Consider the following 24,605-nt stretch of genomic DNA (forward strand, 5'->3'; position numbering starts at 1 on the left):
CCTGCTCCCCCACCCTTCACTAATGGTGAAGCAGATTAGCAGGTGTTTGTCTTTCCCCACTGAATTTCTCTCTGACCTATTGAATAAAAATAGAAGGGGAGAAGAAGGAGAAAAATAGCCTCCAGGAGCAGTGGATTTGTACTGCTAGCACCAAACCCCAGTGATAACCCTGGAGGCAAAAACATAAGTAAACTTGTATATATTGGAGAAAAGAAACCTAGTACTGCCGTCCTTGCCGCAGTCCACTGTGGCTCCTGGGAGACCGCCCCCTGCATGGGAGGACTTCTTGAAGCAGAGATGGGGCAGATGAAGCAAAAGAACTACCACCAAAAAAAGAAAGCCGGGTTTTGGAAAAAGAAATCGAAAAGAGTGACCATGCTTTGTCCCTTGAGCCCTCCTATCCCCAGGGGCCAGCATAAGTGGGTATTGGGGTGCTCCCCTGCAGTCTTACAGCCTGTTCAGTCTGCTTCCTGCCTGGGGGCCAGTGTTGTAAAAATAGAAATATCTTTACAAGCTTGTGATTCCTCTGGCTTCGATGCCTTTCAAAACTTAGCAGGCAACTAACTTATCAGGGGCAGTAATCATACCCAAAGTTCTCCTCCAGAATGTTCCAATCTGCTTTATTTCCTTCCTTCTCTGTCCTATGCCTTTTTCTCCTCCCTTTCTTCAGGGTGGCCACCATCACCTGACATCTTTGCTGCTCAGAGGGACTTTCCTCTTGCTCGGAGGATGGGAGGCATCTGCCCTTCTCAGCATAGAAGCTGATCTTTGGTCCCTCTAGTTCTAACACCAGCCAGTTTGGCTTCAGTCCCCCTTTTTCTTTTTTTTTTTTTTTTTTCTTTTTTAATTTTTTGTCTATTTACTGGATTGAGACAGCCAGGAATCGAGAGGGAAGGGGATGATAGGGAAAGAGAGACAGAGACACCTGCAGCTCTGCTTTACCACTTGCAAAGCTTTCTCCCTGTAGGTGGGGACTGAGGGCTTGAACCCAGGTCCTCGCACAGTGTAACATGTGCGCTCAACCAGGTGCGCCAACACCCGGCCCCTAAGCCCCCCTTTTTCTTATCAGACTTGGCTCTAAGCAGCCAGCTCACCCAGCATTCTCTTTTTTCCACTGCTGGCACAACCTCCGATGTGCTGCAGGCTCAGGCCACACTCCTGCTGAAGGCGAGTCACAGGAATTGCTCTGGCCCCCAGCACATTGAGTGCATGTTTGCACTACGGTTCATGAAGTGGGCAGGCAGTAGCTCAGTCAGAAGCCATTGTGCATATACCTTAGTTAATAGTTCAGTACTAAAACACTAACCACCATCAGAGCCCTGAATAAGAAGTACTTTAAGAGGAGCTGCAGTACTAGCGGCCCCACCCTGCAAATTGTAACAATAGCTCTACCAGACTGGAGTCTTCAAAACCAGCCTTCCAGCCCTCCAGCCTCCCAGCCTGCCACAGGAGTTTCTCTGTCACTAAGCTAAGTTGGAACCATATTATTGGGGGTTTGCTCACAGCAATTCTTCCTTTTTTTTTTTTTTTTTTGCTTCCAGGGTTATTGCTGGGGCTCATTGCCTGCACTACGAATCCACTGCTCCTGGAGGCCATTTTTCCCATTTTGTTGCCCTTGTTGTAGTTGTTATTGTTCTCATTGTTGCCGTAGCTGTTGTTGGATAGGGCAGAGATAAATGGAGAGGAGGAGAGAAAAATAGACACCTGCAGACCTGCTTCACCGCTTGCAAAGCGACCTCCTGCAGGTAGGGAGCTGGGGGCTCAAACTGGGATCCTTACGCTGGCCCTTGGGCTTTGGGCCATGTAATTCTTCCCATTTTTAAGTTTAAAGTGCACTGATATTTCCACACGATGGTCTACTACTTGTTTGTTGGTATGCTTCTAAAACCCCTTCTGTTTCTTTGGTTGAATCCCCCCTGCTTAACACTGTATTCTATTCACATAACCACTGTTAACTAAGCACCGCCCTGCCTGCAGGGCATTGGTTTAATCCCCACTGGTTTATGATGTCTTTTTGCTCCACCCCCTCTCCTAGTACACCCTGATTTCCACCAGTCTTTTTTCGCTCCACCCTCTCTACGTCACATCCTGTTTCCACCCTACTTGACAAGTATATATATAAGGACAGGATTGTGATTATAGTTAGTTTAGATTGTGCCGCGTTCCACATGAATAAAGAGATACTGCTTCCCAGCTCAGCCATGAGTCCCTGGTCATCTGTCTCCCGCCTGCGAAGCTAGCCCAGCACTTGTTGACGACCAAAAAAAGAAAGGAAGGAAGGAAGGAAGGAAGGAAGGAAGAAAGAAAGGCAGTGATGTCAAGCTCTATAGAGGGTAGGGAGAGCTATAGTAATTTGTTTCATGAACTTAGAAAACAAAGCTATGCATGAAGAGATTCTTGAAGAAAAGCAACTGGAGATGGAGACATCCAGCATTGCAGGGTAGTTTTTCTCTGAGAAGCTGAGAGAGGAGACAAACCTGCAGCACTGCCGCACCACCCGCTCATGAAGCTTCCCGCCTCCAGGTAGGAACTGAGTGCTTGAACCTGGATTTTCACACAAGGTACCAGGTGTGCCATCACCCGGCCCCAAGACTCCAGATATTTTTAAAGGGTAGATAAGATGGCTGGGAGACCAGCCCTGAGGCTTGAGGTTCCAGGCTTAGTCTCTGGCACCACCATAAACTTGAGCTGGGCTGTGCTCCGGTAAAAGGAAAAGAAAGGAATTCTGCTAGTGCACATAATTTAAGGTATACGATCTTTAGGGGGGTTGTGCCTCCAGGGTTATTGCTGGGGCTCGGTGACTGCACCAGGAATCCAATGCTCCTGGAGGCCATTTTTCCCCCTTTTGTTGCCCTTCTTGTAACCTTGTTGTGGTTATTGTTGTTATTCTTCATTGTTGGATAGGACAGAGAGAAATGGAGAGAGGAGGAGAGAAAGATAAACACCTGCAGACCTGCTTCACCGCCTGTGAAGCGACCCCCCTGCAGGTGGGGAGCTGGGGCTCCAACCGGGATCCTTACTCTGGTCCTTGTGCTTTGCGCCACATGCGCTTAACCTGCTGCACTACCGCCCGACTCCTTTTGCTTTGCTTTTTACAGTAAAACTAAAAAAAGTTTTTACCTAACTTTCTAACAGATTATTTAAAGTTTAGACATCACATTATTTTTAACTCTACTATGCTATACTGCAGACCTCTGGAATTTATTCATCTTAGTTACGTAACTTTTTTTAAAAAAAGATTATTTTATTTTATGAAAGAAGCCAGGTTACCAGTCTGGCATATATGGTCCCTGGGTTCAAAGGCTGGACTTGACACTTGCAAGGAATGTATCTTATCTTCCTGGCTGCATGTAACTATACTTTAAATATGATCTAGTCTAAAGCTATTTTATTTTTTACTTCATAGGTGCAAGGCCTATAACTTCTGTTCTGAATACTCAGCTCTGGCACTCACTATAAATTAAAAGATATGGGGCCAGGCTGTGACGCACCTGGTTAAGCAGGTTTAAGGACCCAGGTTCAAGCCCCTGGTCCCCACCTGCAGGGGCAAAGCTTCACAAGTGGTGCAGCAGCGCTGCAGGTGTCTCTCTGCCTCTCTCCATCTCTATCTCCCTCTCCCCTTCAATTTCTCTTTGTCTCTAATAAATTTAAAAAAAAAAACACTTTAGGGGCCAGCTGGTGCTGCACCTGGTAGAACACACCTGTTACAATACACAACGACCCTGGTTTGAGCCCCCAGTATTCACCTGAAGGGGGAAAGCTTTGTGAGTGGTGAAGCAGTGCTGCAGATGTTTCCCTCTTTATCACCCTCCTTCCTCTCGATTTCTAGCTATCTCTGTCCAATAAGTAAGTAAAGATAATAATTTTTAAAAAGACTTTAAAGGGAGTCGGGCGGTAGCACAGCGGTTAAGCACACGTGGCACAAAGCACAGGGACCGGTGTAAGGATCCTGGTTCGAGCCCCCACCTCCCCACCTGCAGAAGAGTCACTTCACAGGCGGTGAAGCAGGTCTGTAGGTGTCCATCTTTCTCTTCCCCTCCTCTCTCCATTTCTCTCTGTCCTATCCAACAACAACGACAGCAATAAAACAAGGGCAAGAAAGGGGAATAAATAAATAGTTTTTAAAAGACTTTAAAAATAACATTTTCAGGGAGCTAGCCACTAGGGCTTGCATGCATGTCCCCAACACTGCAGAGCTGATCAATGCACTGTTTCTGTCTCATAAGAAAAAATAAAATAAATGAGAACATAAATGTGTGGTTCAGGAGGTGGCGCAGTGATAAGGCTTTAGACTCTCAAGCATGAGGTTCTGAGTTCGATCCCTGTCAGCACATATGCCAGAGTGATGTCTGGTTCTTTCTCTCTCCTGTCTTTCTCATAAATAAAATCTAAAAAATAAAATAAACCCATAAAATGACCAGAAACAGTTCCCCTGAACAGTGCACTCAGCTTTGCCATGTGTATGGCCCAGATTCAAACCCAGCCCCCACTACAGTGGGCGAGGCTGGGTGCAATGGTCCCCTCCTCCTTTTCTGCCATATCTCTGCCTGGGTCTCTAAGGTCTATCTTAAAAAACCTGTAGTGCTGAAACCCCAGTAACGAAACAAACAGGGTATGTGGTGAAATCATTTTTATCACAGAATCATACAGCATGTTAATTTTCTCACACCTTGGTCCATAGCTTGAAGCAGTAGGTAGAAGTCTCAAAGACAGGAAAGGTCACTCAACACGAAATCAGTTTGCACCAGGAGAGCCTTCTAGCTGCCTAACGACCAAATGACAGCCTGCTGTTTCAGGTAAGTCTCGCTCCTGAAGCGTCACCTACAGACATTACTTTATTCAAGGTCTAAAATCCTGTGGAGAGGTTTTTCTGAGTTCTTGCTTTGGCTCACCTAGCCAGGAGGTGTGCCCTCCTCAGAGGACTGGGTTGCTTCCGGTTTCCAATCAGAGTTTAATGTGGGCTCTTGTTCCAGTCTCTGGAGACCCAGCCTCTTGCTTCCTGCAGACCGTGGGTATCAGAGCTCACTTAGAAAAGGCCATGCACAGGCCTGGGAAGCGATTCGGTGGATAGAGTATGTGCTTCATCATCAGTGTTAATCACAGCTCGAGCTCTAAAGCCCTCTACTCCAATGACTGAAAAACAATCTGAACTGAGGAATAAGAATAACCCATTTCTGGCTGGTTAATCAAGGTGGTTTCTGCACAGAACATCATGCTTCTCCACCAGTGCCTCTTAAACCCCTGTGTCCCCAGGTCCTGCCCAGCTGTGAGTGAGCCAGTGCCACCCCGTTGCCTCCACCCCCGCACTCTCAGCTGCTTCCGTTCGCCAACTAGCTCCTTCTCTGAACCACACAGTCATGCCTTCCACAGTCCCAGGTCCTCAGAGCTTCTACACAGCTCTCCCAGGGTGTCTGTTTGTTGTGCCTCCACTATGAATCTACTGCTCCTGGAGGCCATTCTTCCCGTCTTTGTTCCCCTTGTTAATTGCTGCTGTTGTTGGATAGGACAGAGAAATTAAGAGAGATGGGGAAGACAGAGAAGGGGAAAACACCTGCAGACCTGCTACACCGCTTATGAAGTGACCCTCTCCCCCTCTTCCCCACCCCCACAGTGTTCACGCTTCTGGTGGTACTTGGGGTTCAACCCAGGACCAAGAAGCCTCAGACATGAGAATATTTTGCAGAATCACTATGCTATCTTCCTAGCACCATGAGCGGGACTTAGCGCCCTTATAAGGGGGACCCCAGAGCCAGGACTGGGGAGATGACTCGTGTGAAGGTTTAATCCCTTGCACCAAGGAGAGCAACAGAAAACAAGGGTAACAGTGATGGCTGGATAAGAAAGAAAGACGGGATGCTAGGTAGAAAGATTAAGAGAGCTGAGGGCTGGGGAGGCCAGCATAATGCTTATGCCAAAGACACTCATCCCGGATGCTCCAAGGTCCCAAATTCAATCCCCAACACTGCAAGCCAGAGCTAAGCAGGGCTCTGTTCACTCTTTCTCCCTCTCCCTCTTTTCCCTCTAAAATAAAAAATATTTTTTAAAAAATGAAGAAGGGGAGTCAGGTGGTAGTGCAGCAGGTTAAGTGCATGTGGCGCAAAGCGCAAGGACCAGCATAAGAATCCTGGTCCGAGCCCCTGGCTCCCCACCTGCCAGGGAGTCACTTCACAAGCAGTGAAGCAGGTCTGCAGGTGTCTGTCTTTCTCCCTCCTCTGTCTTCCCCTCCGTTTCTCTGTCCTATCCAACAACGACATCAATTACAACAATAAAACAACAGCAACAAAAGGGAAAAATAAATATTAAAAAAGAAGAAGAAAGGAAAGATTAGACAGGTACATAGGCAGATGACAGGAATTCACTTAGCTCTGGCCCCCACCACCTCATGAGGGCAAAGTGTCAGACCAGCCTCTGGGAAGCAGGGGGCAGCCCTCACCCAGCACCCACACGCTGGCATCTAGATCTTGCACTTTCAGCCTTCAGAACTGAGAAGTAAAGGTTGGGGAACACCAGAAGGGTCGGCTCAGGGTGCTCTGTGATCTGCCCAAAGCAAGACCCACAGCATGTGCCCTCCAGCACTCTGCCTGCCTGGGCTGAGAAGCTGCCGCCAAAGTTGCTCCCAAGGCCACCTGCCGTCCTGTAGGTTTCTGAGCTGGTGACTCAGACCCTCACCATGTGTGACTTACCCGCCAGGATTCCCTCTCTGTTAGGTCCTCCTCCTCCTGCCTTTTCTCTGAATGACCCACCACAGTGGTGTGGGCACCACCTGGAGGCAGAGGGCTGGCTGGGTCGGGGCCTGAGGTGGGCAGGTGTGTGAGGCACGGAGCAGAGATCCTGGAGGAGCCAGGAGGAAGGTGGCAGTAGGGACAGATGATGCTGGGGTGAGGGGATGTGTGTCCTGTAGTTTAATCTGCTAGTGACAGGCTCTGCTCAGTGTCACAGGCAGGCTGAGGCAACCCAGAGCAGAGGCGGCACCGTCCTCAGAGCTCGTTAAGCTCCCGTCCTGCTGCGCCCTGCCTCGCATCAAGAGACAGCACGGCACAGAGCCGCCACACAGGATGGCCCAGGTACCCTGCCAGCTGGCTGCTGTCCCCTCCCGGGAACCCATGTTCCCATCCGGGAAGGGAGGAGAAGGGTGAGTGGTAATTTTCCATCGTCCTTCCCGGGAAAGCAAAATCTGCTCCCAGCTTGTTTTCCTGTTCCTGTCATTTCTCGTGCGGAGCTGCACAGACCGAAGGCTGGGAGGGTGCCCACTGCCTCTCCCCCTCGCCTGAGCTCCTCTCCCGGGGAGTGGGCGGCACCACCCACCCTCACAGGCCTCAGCTGCCTCAGCTGCCAGGCTTACACCTTCATGTGAGAACGGCGCTCTTGTCATCGGTTCATTTTTATCGAGGAAATGTTTTTGCAAGTGCTGTCATTTCAGGGTGACGGCTTCACAGCTCCCCCAAATAGGTGCTTGTACACCTTGCCCCCCACAGGGGCAGTCCTCCCTGTGAGTCCAGTGTCCAGTCTGTCTCCTGGCTTAGGTCATGGAGCTCAGTCCCCCCAGATCCATCCACACTTCAGCGAAAGGCAGACCTCCGCCTCTCCCCCAGCTGAGCAGCACCTCCCAGTGTGCACAGGCCACATCTGTCTCACCCACTATCTGCCTGCGGACTCACTGGCAATGGGCTGTGGCACCACAGAGAAGGGGTGTGGGGGGCGGGGGGCTCGTGACTCTGGATAAGTGTCCCTGTGCCCTTTGGGTGGATACCTAGGAAAGGAATGGGTAGATTGGCATTTCTCTTAGGTGAAAAGGCTGCTGCCCCAGGGCCAGGCGGTGACACACCTGGTAGAGCACACACGTTACCACGCTTAAGGCTAGGTTCGAACCCCCAGACCCCACCTGCAGAGGGGAAGCTTCAGAAGCGGTGAGGCAGTGCTACAGGTGTTTCTCTGTCTCTCTTCCTCTCTGACTCTCCCTTCTCATTGTCTCAGTCAAAAAAGAAGAATGACCGCTGAGATCAGTGGCATCCTTGTGCAGGCACCAAGCCCCAAGGATAACCATGGTGGCAGAAAAAGAAAGAAAGAAAACAGAAGGCAGAGAGGAAGGCTGTGGCTCCTGGGTGCCCCAGTGTTGTGGGGTCTCCGGAGGCCTGCGTATGAGGCTTTGGTCAGATGGCACTGCCCCTGGGGAAGATGCCACAGGTCCACATGCACACAGTGGGCAAGGTCACACGAGAAAGACCGTGGTGTCCACACACCACTTCTGAGATAAGATTTGTGAGCCGGGAGCCTGGCAGTGGCACAGCGGGTTAAGCACAGGTGGCGCAAAGTGTAAGGATCCCAGTTCAAGCCCCCAGCTCCCCACCTGCAGGGAAGTCGCTTCACAAGCGATGAAGCAGGTTTACAGGTGTCTATCTTTCTCTCCCCCCTCTCTGTCTTCCCCTCCTCTCTCCATTTCTCTCTGTCCTATCCAACAATGATGACAACAAGGGCAACAAAAGGGAAAAAATAAATTTTAAAAGAGAAAGATTGGTAAGCCAAGTCTGCAAGCTCTCAGCTCCAGGAAGTGACTCCGTCTCTAACTTAGGTCTTGAGCCATCTGGGGCCTGGCCACCACCTGTCTCCTCCCCGTGGTGACTGTTCCAGTTCACTGAGTAAACCAAAATGGGGCGCAGGGCAAAGGAGGACCCCCCTCCTCTGCGGGGGCCTGCCGAGTCCCTGGACACAGATCATGCACCTCCACCCCCTGTGGACGTGAAGGACTCACAACCTCGGCAGCCGTGTCATCCATAGCTGAGGGGACTCCACCTTGGTCACCTGCTGCCCAGCAGGTCTTTGCATGTCATCACTCACTAAATGGCTTCCCTGGGCCCTCGGCCCAACTCTCTCCCCACCAGCAGGCACGCTGCCTCAGCCCCAGACTTCTTCCTTACAGCTCTCCACCAGGCAGGTTGTACTCTGCTGGGAACACGCTCCCCTGTGACATCACAGCCCTGTGTGTCCAGCAGCTCAAATTCCCCTCCTGGTCACATAACACACACACACACACCTGGTTACATAGCACACATACACACACGCCTGGTTACACAACACATACATGCATGCCTGGTTACACAGCACACACACCTGGTTACATAGCACACACACGCACACACCTGGTTACACGCACACACCTGGTTACACCACACGCCTGGTTACACCACACATACACACACCTGGTTACACACACACATACACACATCTGGTTCAACACACATATTGCTGGGAGAGTTGCTGCCTCCCAGATTTTTTTTTTTTTTTGCCTCCAGGGTTGTTGCTGAGACTCAGTGCCTGCACTGCAAATCCACTGCTCCTGGAGAACATTTTTTTCCCTTTTGTCGCCCGTGTTGTTTATCGTTGTTGTTATTGCTGTTGTTGTTGTTGGATAAGACAGAAATGGAGAGAGGAGGGGAAGACAGAGCAGGGGAGAGGAAGATAGACCCCTGCAGACCTGCTTCACCGCCTGTGAAGTGACCCCCCCCCACCTCAGGTAAGGAGCCAGGGGCTCAAACTGGGATCCTTACACTGGTCCTTGCGCTTCATACCATGTGCAATTAAGCCGTTGCACTACCGCCAAGCACCCCCAGATGTTTAACCTCATCACAGCAGAGTCCACTCTGGGTTTTCATTTCCTGCCCTCCTGCTCCCCAGTACAGTGGGCTCCTGGCAGGCGAGCTTAGGGGCTGGCTCCCTGCTGCCTGTCTGTCTGTCTCTGCCTGTGCCCCTGCACCTGGTATAGCCCCTGGCATGAGGGTGACTGAGTGAAGGAGACCCGCACAGGGAGGCAAAGGAGCCGGCATCAGGTAGAAACAGCACTGCCAGGAGGAAAAGGCAAGTAGTTCTCCGTGTCTAGGCCGCCTCTCCCAACTGCTGCAGGCTTACAGTCTCTTGTGGCAGGTGGGGGTTGTCTTGGTTTTTTTTAATTTTATTTTTTAATTTTTTTATATTATCTTTATTTATTGGATAGAGACGGCCAGAAATCGAGAGAGGAGGGGAAGATAGGGAGAGAGACAGAGACATACCTGCAGCCCTGCTTCACCACTCATGAAGCTTTCCCCCTGCAGGTGGGGACCAGGGGCTCAAACCTGGGTCCTTTCGCACTGTAACATGTGCACTGCTCAACCAGGTGCGGCACCACCTGGCCCCTGGGGTTGTCTTGTTTTCACCTGCCAACTTCCCAGCCAGAGTATTATCACCTCTTTGCCTTTCAAACAATGGGGCTTGTCACAACAATAAGGGAGTTGACAGATGTTTTCTGTAAAGGGTCAGACAGTAAATGTTTGAGGCTTGGCAAGCCAGTCTCTGTTACAGCCATTCAGTTCTGCTGTTTGTCACAAGCAGGCAGCCTGGACACATCCTAAAGGGAGAGACATGGCTGTGTGCCAGTAAAGCTTTATTGACAAAAAGGGACCACAGTTTGCCAGCTCCCACAACAACGAGACACATGGTCAGGTAGACTGTTGTTCATCCCTGCCTTCTTTAACTGGATTATCCCTATGTGGTTGGCATAACAGGCCCTCAGGAAATAGAGTTGGTTGAAAGTACATGCTGGGCTTGGAAGACAGCATACTGGTTATGCAAAAGACTTTCATGTCTGAGGCTCCAAGATCCCAGGTTCAATCTGCAGCACCACTATAAATCAGAGCTGAGTAATATTCTGGTCTCTCTTGCTCTCTCTCTCTCTCTCTCTCTCTCTCACTAAACATATTAAAGAAAGGAAACATGCCACGGAACCAGGAATCTAACATGTAGCTGGCACATTGCCTACCTACTTGACACACATTTCTCTGTCATTCTTACAAATAGAAACCAAATTCTATTCTGGCAACAATGCAGTGTCCATGGCTGCAGGGTCTGAACTAACTAGGAATGTTGAAAACTTGAGTTTGGTCCACCTGGCTTATCAGTGATTGTCTTGGGAAGGCATGCAACTCAGTCTGATGTAGGCTAAGTGTACAGGGACAGAGGATTCCTTCCTTCCTTCCTTCCTTCCTTCCTTCCTTCCTTCCTTCCTTCCTTCCTTCCTTTCTTTCTTTTTTTTACCAGGGCACTGCTCAGCTCTGGCTTATGGTGGTGCGGGGGATTGAACCTGGGACTTTGGAGCCTCAGGCACGAGAGTCTCTTTGCATAACCATTATGCTATCTACCCTCTGCCCAGAGACAGAGTTTTGTCTCCTCCCTTCCTGATGTAAATACTATTAAGAGAAGGTGTGATGTCTGGCACTGCTGGAACCACATTGCAGCCTTGAAAGGAAGGGCCTAAAAGATCACAGAAATACCAGCCCAGAACCCCATGGTCTGCAGGGAAAGCATTTCTTGTCGATACAGGGCTTTGCTGCAGAACTTTCAGACACTGCTCAGCAGCCTGCCCTGGCCAGTCTTCTCACTCTTCTGCTTTAAGGAGAGACACAAAGAGGAGAAATACCGGCACTGCTTACATGGGGATTTTCCAGAGACTGGGTGGTGGTGCCTGCGCTACAAATCCACTGCTTCTGTTGGAGGAGAAGACAGAGAGGGGAGAGAAAGACAGACACCTGCAGACCTGCTTCACCATTTGTGAAGTGATCCCCCTGCAGGTGGGGAGCCAGGGGCTCGAACCAGGATCCTTGTGCTGGTCCTTGAGCTTCATACTATGTGTGTTTAACCCAGTGTGCCATCACCACCACCACCCCCAAAATAAAGATTTTTCCAGTGCCATCTGTGGTGGTGGGGCTTGAACCCAGGACCTTGTACAAAACAAGGCATATGTTCTACTGGGTGAGCGCTCTCTCAGCCCCTCCAACCAACATTCAAAACACTAGTTTTTGAACTTACAAACATTCAAAACACTAGTTCTACCCAGAGTTTTTGTGCACTTGTGAATCTCACTATTTTATTTCTGAGTTGGCTGGATTTTTACAATCATTTAAAAACAAGACAAAACACTTAATTGGTTTTTCCTTAAATACTTCCCATGCACTAATGAATTCAGCAGATGATTTCTTCTTAAGCATTTTCCAAAACCGTCCAAGGTACTTCATGAATTTGTGTGCATCTAATGAGTTCATCTAAAACATGGTGAAGCTTAAGTTTTTCTCAACAGTAACACGCTGTTTGCAAACTTGGTGAAATTCTATAAGAGCTTCCAAAACAAATCTATCCAATACAGTGTAAATGGATTGAACACTTAGTGTGTTATGTGTATTTCCCACAATTAGAGGGGGAGAGAAAAAGATAGGGAGGGCCATGACTGATTAGTCAGTTGGCTTAAAATTGAAGTCACTGGGGGCAGGGCAGTGTTGCACCAAGTTAAGTGCACATAGTACAACCCACAAAGACGCCTACAGTGGGGATGCTTCAAAAGCAGTGAAGCAGGTCTGCAGGTCTCCCTCCCTTCCTTCCTCCCCCCTTCCTCTCTCAATTTCTCTTTGTCCTATTAAATAACATGAAAAAAAAAAAAGGAAAAATGCCTGCCAGGAGTGATTGATTCATAGTGCCAACACCAAGCCCCAGCAACTAGAGGCAAAAAAAAAAAAATTGAAGTCACAAAAATTCTTTGTTTGATGATGAAAACTATTCCTAAACACTGTTAGCAAAATACAAAACATAAGATTGTTTTCCAACATACAGGATCCAAACAAACAACAAATAATCTAGCTTGACTTCTCATTTCTGTACTTAATACAGAATTTCTGAGGCTTATAGACACCCACTAAGAAAAGCTGTGTGTGCCACCACCCTCCCCTGTCCACCTAAGCACGGAGAGCTAGAAGTTGCTCTGTGGCCAGGAAAGAGAAATCAGTTTATCCAGGGACCTCAGCTGAACCCTGGTCAAAGCTGCTGTGATGGGGGGAGTTGTGAAGTCGTGGTCACAAAGCTCGTGACCCAGGGACCCTCTGTTGGATCTTCAAGCCTCCCTATTGCTCAGAACCTTATCTGTGACTGTATGATCAGTCTGTCTTGCATCGGCTATGCTGACCACACCCTCAGGGGCTTTTAGTCTGCTGGGGGAGTGGAACATTCCTGAGGGACTTGAGAAAGGAGAACTGAAATCTGGCTGCTGCAGGCTGTGCCCACAAGAGAAGGGAAGCGATCCCTGGTGTTTTGAATTTATATTCACAAAGAATAAAAGATTTATTAATACGTACTTTATTTAACACTGGGACTTCATGATTCCACTGCTCCTGGTGGATTTTGTTGTCTTCTTTTATTTCAGGAGACAGAAAGGGAGAGAAAGACACCACAGCTTCTCTCCCACCATTCATGACACTTCCCTGCAGTGCCCCCATGTTGCTGGGGGCTCACACCCAGGTCCCTGAACGTGGCAAAGTGTGTGCTACCAGCTGAGCCCTGTCTCGGGCCTCTGGGGGGTACTGTGAACAGGTGAGGGGGATGCATTCTGGTCTGTTCCGTGAGAGCATTCCCTGGAGGTGGGGGGCACTGTTTCCTCTGCCCCTACTGAGCCCACTCCATGTTGCCCCTCCTCTTTCTGCCCTCTGCAGGGGGGGTGATAAGGGGGTCTGCCCCTGCCAGCAAGAGACGATAGGGTGCTGGCCCTGCTGTGAACTCCCTCATGGGTGTGTAAAGTCCCAGGTGAAGTCCCCGGATGGCACTTCAGCACACAGGCTGAATCTCGGGATGCCCGGGGTGTGGGTGTAGAGGGGAGCGGCATCCTCCATCCCCCAAGCCCCTGCTTCAGAGGGGACAAGGACCTCAGCAGCCGTACCATCCTCAGGGAGCCGGAGGAGCACAAAAACAACAGAGTCTCCTGGGCCTGCATCCCAGCTGCGGAGCTCAGGGTTGGGAGGGGCCTCCAGTCCCTGCACATCCAGGAAGTGAACTGGCCTTGGAGTGGCTGCCTTTTCAGGAAGGCTGAGGGTGCCACCTGCCCAGTAGGGGCATGTGATCTGCGGGGTGGGGGGCAGAGTAGACCCCATGGTAGACCACCCATCTCCCCTGCCCAAGGCTCTGCATTCAATCCCTTACACCCATGGGAGTAGCAAGGAGAAACCTACAGATATAGAGAGATGCTTTGCTGAGACAACAAGGAAACAAAAACGTCTTGGGTGAGGCAGTTGACCGAGTTCTAATGTGCAGGCTGCATCCCCCTTGGTTTGACCTCTGGCAACACATTCACAAAATGCCAAGGGGGCAGGCAACAGCTAACCCAGTAGCAAACACTCCGCCAGCTTTGAGGGCCCGAGAAAACAGAGAAGCGTTGCACGCACTGGAACAGTGATGTGACTTCTCTCGTTGTCTCTTCCCCTGTGTCTCTCACCAACTATCTGGAGATTGGAAAAAGAATCAGCTGGGGGGCGGGTGGGGGCGCATCTGGCTGAGCGCACGTATTACAATGCACGAGGACCCAGGTTTGAGCCCCCAGTCCACACCTGCAGGGGGAAAGCTTCATGGTGAAACAGGTCTGTAGGTGTCTCTATCTCCCCCTTCCCCCTCAGTTTCTGTCTCTATCCAATAAGTAAAGACAAATTTAAATTTTTAAATAATAATAATCAGCTGCTTATGATGGTATCCTGCAGGCAGGAAGTCCAAATGGAAAAGGAAGAGAGAGAGAAAGAAGAGATGCAGGAGGAGGAGGACCCTGCACTGCTCTGCCTTATGGACCCGTCTTACAGGTGAGACACGGAGGCCCCGTGAGGGGACACAAAGCTGTCCAGGGTCACAGGGGAGATACAGGTGGAGGGTGGGGAGTGATAATACATCCAGTTTAGTGGAGACATTACTGTGAACAAGGACCCCAGTTCAAGCACCCACTCCGACGTGCAAGGGGGAAGCTTAGCAAGCAGTGAAGCAGTGCTGCAGGTGTCTCTCTCTCCTTATTTCCCCTCTGTCCTGTCATTTTCTGTCTTTCCTATTAGAGAATAAAAACAAAGGAAATACCGGCCCCCAGAAGTGGTGGATTTGCTGTGCAGGTACTGAGCCCCAGAGATAACGCTGTTGGCAATAAAAATAAGAGAGGAGGAGAGGTAGGATGGCTCCTCAGGGTGGAGCGGGCATCCTCTTAGGACACAGGTTCAGGGTGTGTGAGTCCCTCTCGTGCCCTAGGGGGCAGTGGAGCTTCACAGATGCCTGAGCCTGCTCCTCTCCTCCACCAGGAGCAGCTGGGCCTCAGCAGGCTTCCCTCTCTGATGGCAGGGCCCCACGTGCTTCCCTCCCTGTCGCTGTCACAGCAGGCCCAGCTCAAGGCTGCAGGAGGGGAGGCAGAGAGAAGCCAGGCACACCTGACCTTGAAGGGCAGAGATCGTATTGGACCTGGGTGCCCAGCTGGAACCACCACACGGCAGCCTCTGAACACCAGTGCCATGTCCTGGGGCGGCAGGTAGGTTCAGCTGCAGGAGTGGAGTGGTGGGTGCTGGCGCCGTATTCATGTTTACATTCTCGAGGTCTGTGGGGAATGTACCCCTGGGAGACCCCTCAAAGGGACACCCCACATCCAAGAGACACTTAGGGCAGCAGGCCGGGAGGGGAGCAGAAGGGTGAGGTCCTGACTTCTGCCCTCAGCACCACATGTGCTGGAAGGATGCTCTGCTTCTCTCTCTTTCCCTCTCTCTCTGATGGTTAATAAGTCTGAAAGAGGGAAGCAGGGGGGCCAAGTGGTGATGCACTTGCTTAAGTGCATGCATTACCACGTGCAAGGACTAGGGTTCGAGCCCTGGCTCCCCACCTGCAAGTGGGAAGTTTCACAAGAGGTGAAATAGGTCTGCAAATGCCTCCCCCCTCTTTGTCTCCCCCTTCCCTCTCAATTTCTATTTGTCCTATCAAATAAGGAAGGAAGGAAGAGGAAGGGAGGAAGGAAGCAAGGAAGGAAGGGGAAAGGAGAAATGGCTGTTGGGGGTCCATGGATTCACTGTGCAGGCACTACGCTCCAGCGATGACCCTGGCGGCCATTAAAAAAATAAGAAAGTGAAGCAGAATTCTGTGCAGAGGGAGCCAGCAGGCGAGTGCACTGTGGATTTCTAAGTGGTTTATAAAAAGCCAAAATAGTAGAGTCTAGAGACTCCTCACAGGGGAGGTGTGTTCCAAAGACCAAGAATGGCTGCCTGGAGACAGGAGCTGCCTGGAGGCAGTGGCGGGAGCTTTGGGGCTGCGGGGCTGCAGGGCTGCTCCTGCACTTCTGCAGCTGGTGGGCTGGTTCCTGCCCCCAGAGAGCAGAGGACGTCCCCCTGTAAGCGGCTGCTCCTGGGCCTGGAGGACTCGGAGCTGCCGTCTGAGGCCTGACCAGTAGGATGGGGACAAAGGACCCTTGATCCTGAGTCTTCCCCTCAGCAGCAAAGGGCAGAGGCACCTCCACTCTGCCCCTGACCTCCAGGCCACCTGGGGGCTTCTAACAAACATGGGGAGACCCCAGGCTCCCTCACCCGGTGTACCAGCCACCCTGATATCTGAGAGAAAGAGGACTCCAGCTCAGAGTGGAAATAAATTCTGGGGAGAGTAAGAAGATGCCACCAGCCAGGGGTGAAATGCTTCCCTTCCAGAAGCTGAGGAGCTCTGAGAGGAGGACACAGCTCAGACTGGACAGCTTAGCATTGTCCCAAGCTGCATACGGTCACTTGCAGCTAGTGGACACGCCAGCCGCTGTCTCCATGGTCACCATGAGGGTGCACACGTGAAGCCATGAGCACCAGGCCGGCCTCACACCAGAGACACCCCCAGGCTCCCTGGCCTTGCACCCAGCTCCAAGAAACCTAGCCAGTGCCACCACCCCCCCCCCAGCCCCTCAAACCTTGGTGTCCTGCCTCTGACATCTAGCAGGACCTTGACAGACCTTTTACTCATCTCACCTAGGAGTTTGTTTGTTTGTTTGTTTGTTTTTAATTCGATGCTGCAGATGCAACCCAGGGCATCAGGCATGCAAGGTAGGTGCTCTACTGCTAGCCTCCTCACTGTGCATTCCTGTCCTGCCCCTTTTAATTATTATTATATTTTATTTATTTATTTTTGCCACCAGGGCTTTCCTACTCTGAGCTGACATTTTCAGACAGACAGACCGACCAACCATAGTATTAAAACTTCTTCCAGTGTGGTGGTGCCTGGACTTGAAACTGAATTTTCCACAGCTCTGTGTGGGAGGCCCTCATATTCCCTATAATCCCCAGAGATGCTCGCAGGGAGTCAGCCGAGAGCTGGCAAGGGTGCTGGCGATGCCCTCAGGGCTGACGGGCTCTGCCATCTACAGCCACCCGAGTCACACCACAGGGACTCCCTGTGAAAATACAGAGGCCTGGGAGTCGGGTGGTAGCGCAGCGGGTTAAGTGCACCCCAAGATCAGTTCCCAGCACCTCCATGTGTCAGGACTGAGCAGTACTCTGGTCTCTTTTTTTAAAATTAATTTATTTATTTATTCCCTTTTGTTGCCCTTGTTGTTTTTTTATTGTTGTAGTTATTGTTGTTATTGATGTCATCGTTGTTGGATAGGACAGAGAGGAGGGGAAGACAGAGAAGGGGAGAGAAAGATAGACACCTGCAGACCTGCTTCACCACTTGTGAAGTGACTCCCCTGCAGGTGGGGAGCCAGGGCTTGAACCCAGATCCTTATGCCAGTCCTTGCGCTTTGCGCCACCTGCGCTTAACCTGCTGCGCTACCGCCCGACTCCCGACTCCCCTCTTGGTCTCTTATAAAAATAAAAGAAGGTGGTGGACCTGGTTGAGCGCATGTGCTACGGTGTACAAGGACTGGGATTTGAACCCAGTGAGTCCACACCTGCAGGGGGAAAGCTTTGTGAGTAGTGAAGTAGGTCTGTAGGTGTCTCTCTCCCTCTCTAGCTTCCTTCCTTTCAGTTTCTGGCTGTCTCTATCCAATAAATAAAGATAATATAATAAAATAAAAATTAAAAAATATATACTAAAATTAATAAATAAAATATCACTTAAATAAAGTAAAACGGGGCTGGGGTGACAGCATAATGGTTCTGCAAAAAGACTCACATGCCCAAGGCATGCAGGTTCCAGGTTCAGTCCCTAGCACCACCATAACCTGAGTTTATAAGTGCTCTGGTAGTAAATAAATAAATAAATAAAATAGTAAAACGAAGATGGCAAGGCGCTGGTGACACTGTAAAACTCGCACATGTGAAAACCTGGGTTCAAGTCCCAGCACTACAGTGATGTCACAGTGCTGGGCTCGGTGCCTACACTATGAATCCACTGCTCCTCGAGGCTGTTTTTCCCCTTTGGTTGCCCTTGTTGTTTATCGTCGTCGTAGTTATTGTTGTTGTTATTGATGTCGTTGTTGTTGGATAGAACTGAAAGAAATGGAGAGAGGAGGGGAAGACAGAGAGGGGGAGAGAAAGACAGACACCTGCAGACCTGCTTCACCGCTTGTGAAGCTACCTCCCTGTAGGTGGGGAGCCAGGGGCTCGAACCGGGATCTTTACACCGGTCTTTGCGCTTTGCACCATGTGCACTTAACCCACTGCGCTACTGCCCGACACCCCCAATAAATAATTTTTTAAATAAAAGTACTTTAAAGTAAATAACTTGCAGTGAGGATTCTCAAACTTGAGCGTGTATTGGAATCTTTAGGGGATAAAATCCTGGCTGCACCCTCCTCCCCGGTCTGATTTAATTAGTATCTGGGGTGTGGCCTGAGGTGGAAGAGTTTTAAAAGCAGCAGGTGGCTTGCCTGGCAGAGCCCACACAGCGTCTGGGTTCAAGCCATGACCACCACCTGGGAGCTTCTGAGAGAAGCCACGTGAGCAGCGGGTGGAGCAGTGCTGCAGCATCTCTCCTTCCATCTCTCTCTCACCCTCTTCCACAGGGAAGAAAAGAAAAGAAAGGAAAAGGAAAAGGGAAAGAAAAAGGGTTTCGGGGGCCAGACCGTAGCGCACCTGTTTAAGCATACACATTACACTGTGCGAGGACCCAGGTTCAAGCCCCTGCACCCCCCCTGCAGTGGTGAAGCAGGGCTGCAGGTGTCTCTCTGCCCCTCTCCAGAGCTCTGTGTCTCCCTCTCCCCTCTCAACGTCTCTCTGTCACTATCAATAATAAACAAATAAAAGGTTTCCAGGAGTACTCGTTGCAGGCACTGAGCCCCAGAGATAAAAGCATAAAAAGAGAGTTTTTTGTTTGTTTGTTTGTTTTTGCCTCCAGGGTTATTGCTGGGGCTCAGTACCTGCACCATGAATCCACTGCTCCTGGAGGCCATTTCCCCCCCCCCCCTTTTTGTTGCCCTTATTGTTGTAGCCTTGGTGCGGTTATTATTGTTGTTGATGTCATTCCTGGTTGGATAGGACAGAAATGGAGAGAGGAGGAGAAGACAGAGAGGGGGAGAGAAAGACAGACACCTGCAGATCTGCTTTACCGCCTGTGAAGCGACTCCCCTGCAGTTGGGGAGCCGGGGGCTCGAACTAGGATCCTTATGCCGGTCCTTACACTTTGCGCCATGTGCACTTAACCCACTGCCGTTACCGCCCGACCCCCAAAAAGAGAGTTTTAAGTGCTCCTCATTTAAGATGCAGCTTTCCTGTCTGAGAAAGTTCCAGCACTCATCCCATGGGCTCCTCTCTCCAGCAGACAAGCCGCCCTGCATTTCTCAGGTCTTCCAGAAAGAGACTCCAGCCCCCTGTTGCTGCTTCTAAATATATGTGCATCTCTCGAGAACATTCTGTTCTTGACTTGTGCATGTCGGGAAACTGGTCCATAGCAGCTTAGAGTCCTCTGGCTGCATCTTCCTAAGAGGGAAATGAAATACAGAGTCAGGGGAAAGGGCTTCACTGTAACCCAGCCCACCTCCCGCCCCCAGTTTTCACTGCTCCTCTGGGGAGGGCTCTCGCTAGTGAGCCCCACAGGACACTGCAGGTCTCAGCCCACAAAGACTGCCCCTCCCGCCCTCCCTGTGCATTTTGGGGCTGCCTATGGACCTCTCACTTGTGCCCTGGTCTCCCTGGTGACAGGCCCCCTGGGAGGAATGCCTCCTTCTGGGTGCCCTGGTTCTCAGGCCCTCCCTAACCCTTGCTCTCCTGCTGCCCTGCCTCCACTGGGACCCCATGATTACCCCCTTCCCTCGCCCGCCTGCACCCTCCCTCCACTCAGAAACCACCAAGCCCTTCTTGGACCGTGTGGCATCTGGCGGCTGGGCTGAGGCCCAGGTTTCCAGAAATCCAGGAGGCCTCCCTGTCTAGGCCTCCTCCAGAACTCAGATCTGCTCCCCCAGGGATAGGGACAGGCCAGCGGCAGGCACTGCTGGAGCAGTGCTGTGTGCTGTGTCTCACATGTACAACATAAACAGAGCTTTAAAAAGCACGCCAAATACCCGGGGGCGGAACAGAGGGACGTGTTCACATGAGAGCCCATGAAGAGACCACCACCAGTCCTTTTTAAAGAAGTTATTTGTTTATTTTGGATAGAGATTGAGATTGGAAAGCTGAGAAGGAAGGGAGTGGGAGAGACACCAGCAGCACTGCTTCTCCACTTGTGAAGCTTCTCCCCTCTCCTCTGGAGGTAAGGACCAGGGGCTTGACCCAGGTCCATGAGCACTGCGAGCACTGCTCAGCTCTGGCTAATGGTGGTGTGGGGGACTGAACTTGGGACTTTGGAGCCTCAGGCAAGAGAGTCTCTTTGCATAATCATTATGTTATCTACCCCCACCTTTTTAAAAATTATTATTGCCACCATGGAGCTCCATGCCTGCACAATCACAATGTCACTGCTCCCAGTGGACTGTCTTTTTCTAGACAGAGGCTAAGAGACAGAGAGAGAGAGAGAGAAAGTGGAGAGACCCCACAGCAGTGTTCTGCCTCTGGAGAGGCTTCCCAGTTCAGGTGCTCCAGTGTGGTAGCCGGGGGGGGGGGGGGGCAGGATGCCAGCCAGGTCCTCATGTGTGCTGAAGTGTGCACTCTACTGGGTCCCCCAACTCCTTTTGTGGAAGGTGTCCCAGCTGGCCTCAGAGGCTGGGTGGGAGGCAGGGGGATGAGCTGGGTGCTGGTTTCTGGCCCCCGCCCCAGGTAACGGAGAGAGAGGGCACCATCCGGGCCCGGGGAGCAGAGCCTTCCCCAAGGGTTGGCTCTGCGGCCACAAGCAGGCACCGACTTCCAGGTTCCAGCTCACCCCCTGTGGGCTGGCTGTCCCCTCAGCAGCCTGGCCTTCAGACAGCACTTGCCTCTTATGTGTGAGCAGGTGCAAGCCGGGAGAGTGGGCTGAGCTGTTACCTTGGGACCTGGAAGTGACGCCCAGGATGGTTTCAGGCTGAAGAGGGTAACTTGCCCTGGCTCATCTCTGTGGCTCTCTTGTCAGGGGCATGCCTGTGTGCGGGGACAGCCACCCCCATTTTGCCTTTCTCTCCTGCGGCGGCTGCAAGCACCTGGCCGAGTGCCTGGAAGCAGGATGCTAAGTACATGTCGGTGCATCTGATAACTTGGTGCTCATCTAGAGAGTGGGTGGTAGGCACCTTCCATCTGGGTGGCTCAGGTGGACAGAGGAGAGGGTGCAGGCACACTGGGGCTTTGTGGAGTGCCGGGTGCCCCCCAAGCCCCCAGCAGGCCTCGCTGACTCAGCAGCACCTGGCCTGCCCCACTGACTGGCGCGCTTCCCAGATGTCCACTCTCAGCTGTCTGCACGCTCGCTCCACCAGCTCTGCGATGCTCTGTGCAGGGAGGGAAGGAGGCGGCCTCAGTTGCTCTGTCCAGGCCTGAAGCCTGGAACTGCCAGCTCTCTGCCACTGGGAGGAAGTTCCCCGAGGTCACAGGGTCAGGGCGGAGCTGCACTGGGTCCTGAGGGGCAGGGCACTGCAGCGGCCGGGAGGGTGCTGCCAGGGCCCTATAGGTCAGGGTTCCCTGCATTCTTAGATAGAAACGCAGCTTCTTGGGCTGATGGAAGAAGTGGGTTTCCACATTCTCCACTCTTGCCAGCCCTGTGCCCTCCACTGGAGACTACACTGCAGAGAGGGTCTTGGGTTTGAGAGCCAGAGGCTGGGATCCAGCAGGGTTCTTTTTTTTTTTTTTTTTTTCCCTTTTGTTGCCCTTGTTTATCATTGTTGTTGTTGCCCTTGTTGTTGCTGTTGGATAGGACAGAGAGAAATGGAGAGAGAAAGGGAAGACAGAGAGGGGGAGAGAAAGATAGACACTTGCAGACCTGCTTCATCGCTTATGAAGGAACCCCCTGCAAGTGGAGAGCTGGGGGCTCGAACCAGGATCCTTATGCTGGTCCTTGCGCTTTGTGTCATGTGCACTTAACCAGCTGTGCCACCGCCCACCTCCTGGTTCTGTCTTTTTTTTTTTTTAATATATTTTATTTATCAATGAGAGGGATAGGAAGAGAGAGAGAAAGAACCAGACATCACTCTGGTACATGTGCTGCAGGGGACTGAACTCAGGACCTCATGCTTGAGAGTCCAGTGCTTTATCCACTGCGCCACCTCCCCGGGCCACCCGGTTCTGAATTTTACCATATGAACTGGGTGACTAGAGCCTGGTTTCCTTTTCTTGGAAAAAGAAATTTTATTGCCACCAGAGTTATCAGCGAGGCGTGGTAGCTGCATGACAGACCTGTGACTCCCAATGGCTATGTTTTCTTTTTTCTTTTTTTGCTTCCAGGGTTATCACTGGGACTCAGTGCCTGCACTATGAATCCACTGCTCCTGGAGGCCATTTTTGTTGCCTTTGTTGTTGTTGATGTTATTTTGCCATTGCTGCTGCTGTTGTTGGATAGGACAGAGAGAAATGGAGAGAGGAGGGGAAGACAGAGAGGGGGAAGAGAAAGACAGACACCCACAGACCTGCTTCACCGCCTGTGAAGCGACTCCCCTGCAGGTGGGGAGCCGGGGGCTCGAACCAGGATCCTTACTCAGGTCCTTGAGCATTGCGCCACGTGCACTTAACCCACTGTGCTACCTCTATGCCCCCTATGCTTTCTTTTTCTTTCTTTCTTTTTATTTGATAAGATAGAAACTGAGAGGCAAGGGGGAGTTAGAGAGGGAGGCTGGGCTGGGGGATGGCACACCTGGTTAAGCACACATAGAACTAAGTGCAAGGACCCATGCAAGGTTCCAGGTTAAAGCCCCCAGCTCCTCACCTGCAGAGGGGACTCTTTACAAATGGCAAGTAGGTCTGCAGGTATCTACCTTTCTCTCTCCCTCACTACCTCCCCCTCCTCTCTCAATTTCTCTCTGTCCTAGCCAATAAAATGGGGAGGGGAAGGCCGCTAGGAGCAGTGAATCTGTAATGCCAGCACTGAGCCCCAGTGATAACCCTGGAGGCAAAAAAAGGGGGGGGTGGTGTAGGAGAAAGAGAGACACCTGCATCCTGCTCCACTGCTTGTGAAGCTTTCTCCCTGCAGGTAGGGAGTGGTGACTTCAGCCAGGGTTCATGCACAGGGTAACTTGTGTGTTCAGCCAGGTGCACCTGGTTGCCTGGCCGCTGTTTTCCTGTCTCTGAAATGGGCCTGCTGGGCTGGCCGGTCAGCTGTGCTCTGGCCCTGATGACTAAGTGGGTCTGGAGGGGAAGTCCCTCCTCTATGCTCCCTCCCCACGTCCCACCACTTCTTTGGAAGGAAGGAAGAGAAGGGACACAGCACGTGACCTCCACTGTGACTCCAGCTGGTCTTGTCAAACAGCCCAGCTCACTCGTGACCCTCCCCAGTGTCCATCAGCAGAAGAGTGGACACACCCAGTAAGGCCTGCTCGGTCACAGACTCTCACTTGGCTGTGACACTGCACCTGCTGAAATACCAATGGATTTGAAAGCCCGGTGAGTGAAAGGCCAGTCCCCAAAGATGATGCTCTAAGACTCCCTCCCAGGAGATGTGTGGAAGAGGCAGAGGCAAAGAGATGGGGGCGTGACGGCTGTCAGAGACAGAGGGGGTGGGGCCCTTTTCCTGCCTCTTCCACAATCCTGCTGCTCACTGGTGTGGGATGCACCCCCACCTACATCACAGACACTGGCTACATCAAAGTCACAGTCTAGAAGCCCCTCTCCAAGGTCGCTGCCTCTGTGTCAGACACTGACACTGCCATTCCCCAGCCCACTGCCTCCTTCCCCAGCCCGCAGACCCTCTGCAGAGCCAGCCCCTCAGCTCCATGGAGAGTGATGGCGAAGTTAAAATAGATCTTGGGTCCCTGCCATGGCATTCTGCTTCTCTGGAGAGCCGGCTTCTCGGACAACGTTGCAGAGTTTGAAGCCTGTCCAGGGACAAGCTTCCATCTCCCCCTGCGAGTTCCAGTAATTGGTCGCTATTTATGATTATGTCAATAATAGAGGAATGTGCTCGTGCTGTCCTCCTCGAAGGGCCCCCATCTCCTGTCTTTAGGCAGCCAGCCCCCCTCCCACTCCCATGGAGCGACCTCCCTTTGTGGCCTGGGTCTGAGGTCTTGGCCTGGCGGTTGAAGTGCAGAAGGTGGGACAGAGGGGTGGCAGCGGTAACCGAGCTGGAAGCTGGACCCTCGTCTGTGGCAATCAAGAAGACATGACCTCCCAGCTCAGGTGGAAGTTCAAGTTCTCAGAAAATGAAGAGGCATGGGAGATACAGCTCACCTGGTAGTTTGTGTCTTAACCAGCACATGCATCTAATCATGCACAAGGCCCTGGGTTCGAGCATCCATGTCTGAGCCCCATGGATGGTGGGGCAGTGTTGTGGTCTCTCTCTCTCACCCCCTC

At 51.5% G+C, this 24,605-nt stretch overlaps 1 long non-coding RNA gene across 1 annotated transcript; it reads left to right on the forward strand.

Annotated features, from left to right (window-relative positions):
- The first annotated feature begins 227 nt into the window (after nucleotides 1-227).
- Nucleotides 228-19,023, forward strand: LOC132539078 (uncharacterized). Its single transcript, XR_009550380.1, has 6 exons — nucleotides 228-1,745; nucleotides 2,371-2,523; nucleotides 13,217-13,383; nucleotides 14,538-14,633; nucleotides 15,114-16,874; nucleotides 16,967-19,023. It is a non-coding gene; the product is annotated as an uncharacterized LOC132539078 (long non-coding RNA).
- Nucleotides 19,024-24,605: the final 5,582 nt, after the last annotated feature.

The sequence above is a fragment of the Erinaceus europaeus genome, chromosome 6, assembly GCF_950295315.1.
Source record: "Erinaceus europaeus chromosome 6, mEriEur2.1, whole genome shotgun sequence".
Classification (NCBI taxonomy): domain Eukaryota; kingdom Metazoa; phylum Chordata; class Mammalia; order Eulipotyphla; family Erinaceidae; genus Erinaceus; species Erinaceus europaeus.